Source organism: Cnephaeus nilssonii, assembly GCF_951640355.1.
Source record: "Cnephaeus nilssonii genome assembly, chromosome: 16".
Classification (NCBI taxonomy): domain Eukaryota; kingdom Metazoa; phylum Chordata; class Mammalia; order Chiroptera; family Vespertilionidae; genus Cnephaeus; species Cnephaeus nilssonii.
Genome location: NC_137087.1, coordinates 55,559,408 through 55,565,604, shown reverse-complemented (window position 1 = coordinate 55,565,604; position 6,197 = coordinate 55,559,408).

Sequence of the window (6,197 nt, the reverse complement as noted above, 5' to 3'; positions counted from 1 at the left end):
AAACTTATTTTCTCCCAGTCAAGGAGGCTAGAAGCCCAAGATCAGGGCGTCAGCGGGGTTAGTTCTTCCGAGGCCTCTCTCTTCGGCTCACAGGCGCCTGTCTTCTTCCAGGGTCTTCCCTCTGTGAGTGTCTGTGTCCCGATCTCCTCTTCTTATAAGGACACCAGTCCTATTGGATTAGAGCCCACCCTGGTGACCTCGTTTTAACTCCGTCATCTCTTTCAGACCCGAGCCCCGAGCACAGGCCCATTTTAAGGAACTGTCAACTGATGGTCGTTGGCACCAACTCAAAAGCCAACAGGAATCCCCAATGTGGGGGGGCAGTGAAGGAAACTTTATTTAGTGCAAACAGTTTGATGATAATACAGCGTGGCTGTGGAACAGCTCGCTAGAGCCACAGTGAGGCTGTGAAAAGATCACAGCATGGCAACTCCACTTAACGCTGGGCCACGTGGTTCTGGGTTCTGGGTTCTGGGTTCTGGCCCGGTGTTTTAGCCCCAGCCAGGGTACACAGTACTCAGCCAGGAGCTGAAAAGTGTGCTCTCCGAGCCATAGAGGAGCTGGCTTATATAGACAGAAGCCCCCGCCCATGGTCCCTGATTGGTCCAAATAGAGACACTCTGATTGGTCTTATCTGTGTTTGGATGGGGAAAGCCTCAGTCCTATTGGTTGAAATAGGACCTCAGGAAGCCCTTTATTAGGGCAAGGTCAGATGGCAGAAGCACAGGGCAGGCAGGCAGCTCTGCACAAAGGCAGGCAGGTCAGCTCAGAGGTTTCTCCACCAAGTGCAGTTTGCATGAGAGGCCCCTGAGCAGAAATGGCTACTAGCCTTTTTTTTTTTTTTTTTTTTTTTGCCCAGTTAGCCACTGGGAGCCCTCAGGACTTCCACATATGAATTCTGGAGAGACACAATTCTGCCCATAACACTCCACATCCCCAGCTCAGCCATCTCACCATCGCTCGGCAGACCGTCAGTGGTAAAGGCCTCAGGTGCATCTAGTTTGTTGGTTTTCAAACTGTGTGCCCTGGCCACTGTGGCTCCTAAAGGGGCCTTTGGAGCTCCCGTGGTTGGGAGGGAAAAGCAAGTGGAAATCTGTGCCTCCAACTCAGCCTCCAGCAAACCCGCTAGGCTTCCGTCCGTCCTATCCTGAGGCTCCCCTGCAGATTTTGTCTAACCGAAGGTTCTTTGTTTTCCATGTTTGAAAGCCGATGATTATTTTCAAATGACCAGACCGCAGTGCGGAGGTGAGGAGCCGTGCCTGGGGTTTCCAGCTGCGTGTCAGCACCCCTGGGGTGGTCTGAGGTCTCCCGTTCCGGTTGGGGTCCCTGCCACTGCTCCTCACTGGGGTGGCTCTTCAGTGAGACCTGGGGACCCCTGTGCCACAAGGACGTGGGTGGTGCCCCAAGGCAAGCATCCTGCCAGGGTCAGAACTGGTCTCACATGTCACATAGCATCATCTTAGCGATTTGCACATGTGGCGTGAATGTCTGAGAATCTGAATCACCCCTATCCTGACTTCAGAGCTGCTTGGAAATGTCCATTTCAAAAAACGCCCATGTAGGTGCATTTGGGTGTCTCGTGTAGGAGCCACGCACAGCGCTGAGAGTGATAAGTGTCTTTGACGACAAGCCGTGGATAACTGTGTTTGCATGCTTCCCTGGGCGTCTGGCTGCCAACAGCAAAGATGGAGAGGAGGGAAGAGCATTGGCCGCCACTTAAACAACAACAGCAACACAGACTTCCATCTGCTGGAGTCCAGCACGCTGAGCCCACGGCGGGAGGGGAGTTCTGTGGGGTGTACATCCTGAAGAAAAGTCCTGTGCTCGGACTATCCCAAGAAATTCTTGGCTTTGAAAAGCAAAGCAGTTCTTTTACCCAGACAGTGAGGGTAGGGGGCGGCTTTGGGGTGACAGGTAAAGGTGCGTTCCCAGGTCATGCATTTGAGCAAACCCTGTGCTTTCTCCCTAACCCTAACCCTAACCCTAACCCTAACCCTAACCCTAACCCTAACCCTCGTTAAATGGTCAAAAGTGACCCAGCTCGCAAAGGGCTCTCAGAGATCTGCCAGATTTGCTCCGAGCTCGGCTCTGTGCCGTTTTCCCAGATTTGTAAAATAAGGAAGAGAAACAGCAGAAGCGAAACGTGGGCCAATCCTGTTCATTCCAGGGCCTCGTCCCAGCGCCCAACAGTACTGTCCGGGAGACCAGAGGAACTGGGTTTTGGATTCACATCACCATTGTTCACAGGACTGCTACCCTCTTGTGGCTTCCGGACACTCAGCTGGCGAGTGTTTACACACAAGGAAAGCAGCGCCCAGAGAGGCTACACGAATCGCCCAAAGTCAAGGCTGTGTGACCTCAGCTGGTCACTTTCCCTCTCGGGGCTTGAATTTCCTCATCTGTAAACAGAAGCGTTGACCTTGATGATCTATCCGGGATCTTCCAGCTCTGACAACCTGCAGTTTTCGTGGGAGAGGGGGCCAAAATTCCCGTCTCCCCATTTTACTGTTTTTTTTCTGGAAGGAGTTAATGACTTCCGTACCTCTCCATTAGGAAGACACCATGGGTTCAAAATAACCACAACGTGAAAGACAAAGACAAGAACATTTACGAAGAAGCATTACACACACACACACACACACACACACACACACACCCTGCCACTCTATGTATCATTTGGGCCAAATTCTGGGGAGCCTAAAAGAATAATCTGGATGTTTTGTTCATTGCGTGGCCGATCGCAAACCGCCTGTCTCCAAGTGAGCACAAAGAGGAGGCGAAACAGGCCCCCGCTGCCTGCTGCGTGGCCAGCGCCGTGCAGAGACAATGGGCCCTGGTTTAATTTCCCCGCAGCCTCCCCAACTGCACTGGAAGCAAAGTCAGATGTCTCCTTCCCAGAAAGTGGAAGAGGAAAATATCAATCTGTTTCGGGGAAAGTTACGAATTGCATGTGCCTGGAATACTTGATATATGACTGTAGCCTGGTGAGCAACAAGTGATTCTTGCTGTTGCATTTGATCTCGGGATGGTAATGTGCTCTCCTGACATCATCCAAATGGGGAATGACTGAGGATGTTTTATATAAGATGGTTGCAAACTTCAAAGGCCACTCTTAACCCCGAAACACCCCCCACCTCCCTCCCTTTCTTCCTCCTTTCCCTCCAGGCCCTCCTCTCCCTTCACCCAGCAAATTGTTTCGGGGCCAAAAGTGATTGTAGGATGATCAAGAATCCAGGAACTTGTGGCAGGTGGTACCACCTGTGTCTGGGCAACAGCCTCACGGCCGCATCTGCTCCCCAGTTGTGGGGGGGTGGGCGCATCTGAGAAGGATTCCCAGCGGGGCCAGCCAGCAGCCTAGGCTGCCAGGGAGGGAGCTAGGAGGGGGTGTTCTCCCTCCACCTCCCCCCCTCCCCCCGAAGCTCTAAGAGACGGAGGAGGGCTCCCTAGGGGCCCCGAGTGTAGGCATGCAGGTCCTGATCAGATACCCACATTTATCACAGATAAGAGAACTAAGGCCCGGCCGGCCGGCATGGCTCAGTGGTTGAGCGTCAACCCATGAACCGGGAGGTCATGGTTCGATTCCCAGTCAGGGCACATGCCTGGGTTGCAGTCTTGATCCGCAGTGTGGGGGTGCAGGAGACAGCCGATCGATGATTCTCTCTCATCATTGATGTTTCCATCTCTCTCTCCCTCTCCCTTCCTCTCTGAAATCAATAAAAAATAAATAAAATAAAAAAAGAAGGCCCTGAGAAGTGAACCCAAAGTTCCCCAACACTGAGGGGCAGGGCACCCCGACTTCCTGCCCTGAATTCTCACCCTGCACCAAACTCTACACCCGGGCTTAGCTGGGGGAGAAGGTCATTCCATTCGCCTTCTGCTCCCAGATTGGTTGGAGGGAATGTTTCCAGGACTTCCTCTGTGCCCGGCGCTGTCCTAGCCCTTTGCATGGGTGAGCTCATTTGTCCCCTCATTAACCCAGGGGTCCCCTAGGGTGATCCCGCCCCACCAGGGGACACTTCCTATTGTCATGAACAGAGTGAAGTAGATGCCAGGGATGCTACTAGACATTCAACCACAGACAGAACAGCCCACTCAACAAAGAATGATCCCGAATACAATGTCCACAGTGCCACATGCTTGGAAACCCTGCCTTCACCCTAGGAGACATGTATCATTGTTGTCATGGCAGCCGTGTTGGTCATGGTTGTGATGGCGAGGGTGCTGGTGCTCATCTGCATGTTACAGATGCGGAAGCAGACACTTGTCTGGGGTCACACGGCTCGTAACGGCAGGGCCAAGAGGTAAACCCAGGCAGTCGCTCGTCGCCAGGACACAGTTCCCTCTGATCATGCAGGGAATGCGGGAAACCAAGTTCATCGAAAAAGTCCCATCACTACAGATCGAGCCAGAGAACCCTGGGCCCTCACCCAAGTCCACTCCCCTCCCCAGAGCGATGCACACTCCCCAGTCGGTGCATGCGGCCCAGCCTTTTTGTCTGCACGCACTTGAACGCAGTCCTGTGGTGTGGTTGGAGAGCGGTTCTGTGCTGATCTTCTGCACCTTGCTTTTTCTCACTTACCCATCCTCTTTCAAGCCGTGCCGCGGTTTGGATCTCATCACCCCCTATTGATGGACACTTGGGTCGTTTCCCTGGGACTCATGGAAACAGGTGGTGCAGTGGCCAAAAGCGGAGGCTTTGGAGTCACACGGACCTGGATTAGGATGTTGGACTGTGTGACCTCGGAGGAGTTTCTCAGCCTCTCTGAGCCTTGGGTTCCGATCTGTCAAATGGGCACCTCACAGGACCAGTGTTTAAGTTTTCCCTGGCGGTGTGTAAAAAGGGATGAATGCAGTGCCTGGCACATAGGAAGGGTTTAAAAGTGGCCGAGTTTGCTATTGCTATTATTACTGGGCATCATTATAACATGCCATGATGATTGTTTGTAGGGGTAGAATTTGTATTGGTATTATTGTTATTAACCCAATCAGCCAGCAGTCTGCCTGAGCCAATTCACCTGGAAGTCCATCACAATCCTCCAGGGAGAGTGGGTCAAATGATGGAGTAGCTCACATCCAAAGACTTGACACACTTTCCTGACCTTACCTAGCTCCACATCAGGACCCAGGAAGGCTGCGGAGGCTCATCTTACATGATACGTTTAACGGGGACCTCCACCCAACCTGCCCTACACAAAAATGCCAGCATCCCCGGGAGACGCAGCCCATGAGTGACAAAGAAATAAAAAGTAAGGAGAACCAGGGTTCTAAGGCCAGCCAATCCCTGAGCAGGACATGATTCATGCATGATACTTAACAAGCCCAGCTCCTAACTCAGTGGCCGTGGTTACGGGGAGTCCTGGTGGACAAAAACCCACATCTCACAGTATTTCAGGGAAAAAATGGTATGAGAGGCTCAGAGGCTGAGGTTGGCCTTGAGCTGAGTTTTGTAAACTGGGTTCTGTTTAGCTCCCTCTTGGGTGTTCCCGGAGAAGAGCCCAGCGGAGGGCACCTTGGGTAAGGAGGGGTGCTACTTTTAGGGGCGTGAAGCAGGGGGTCCTAGGGCAGAGGCTTGCCAAGGAGTTGGCAAATCGAGACAGTTGTGCCGAGAAAAGTTTCCCTAGTACTACCACTGTTACTGCCCACATCCTGGAGGGGAAGGCTAGTGGGGTAGGACGTGGAGGCCAATTATAAGGAGCATCTATGCTTCCTTCCCTACTGCTCCTCCTCCAGGGGTATCCATGAGACAGGAACCTCCCACCCTGGCTATGAAAGTGGGATCCTAGCAGGGGTGGACCAATCACAGGAGAGCCTCGCCCAGAAACGGTGATTAGGCCTGGGGATGTCACATGATTCAAAACGAGCCAATCAGAGATGTCTTTCCTTTTTTTTTTTTTTCTGAACGAGGAGGAGAGGGGTTATAGCTTTTCTTCCTATCATAACAAACCCCAGAGCTGCTGGCAGCCACGGAGGCATCTGAGAGCACAAGGCCAACACAGAAACATCCATGGAGAGGTGGAGAGAGAACCTGGCGTCTGTCCAAATCCCTGAAGCACTCCTCCTCATCCTCCCAGTTACCTAAGCCAATTGATTTATTTGTTGCTTAAGCCTATTAGCGTTGGGTTTCTGTCATTTGCAAATAAAAGAGTTCTGAGTAATACATCAACCAAATCTGAGACGGCAGTGCTGCAGCTGGGTAT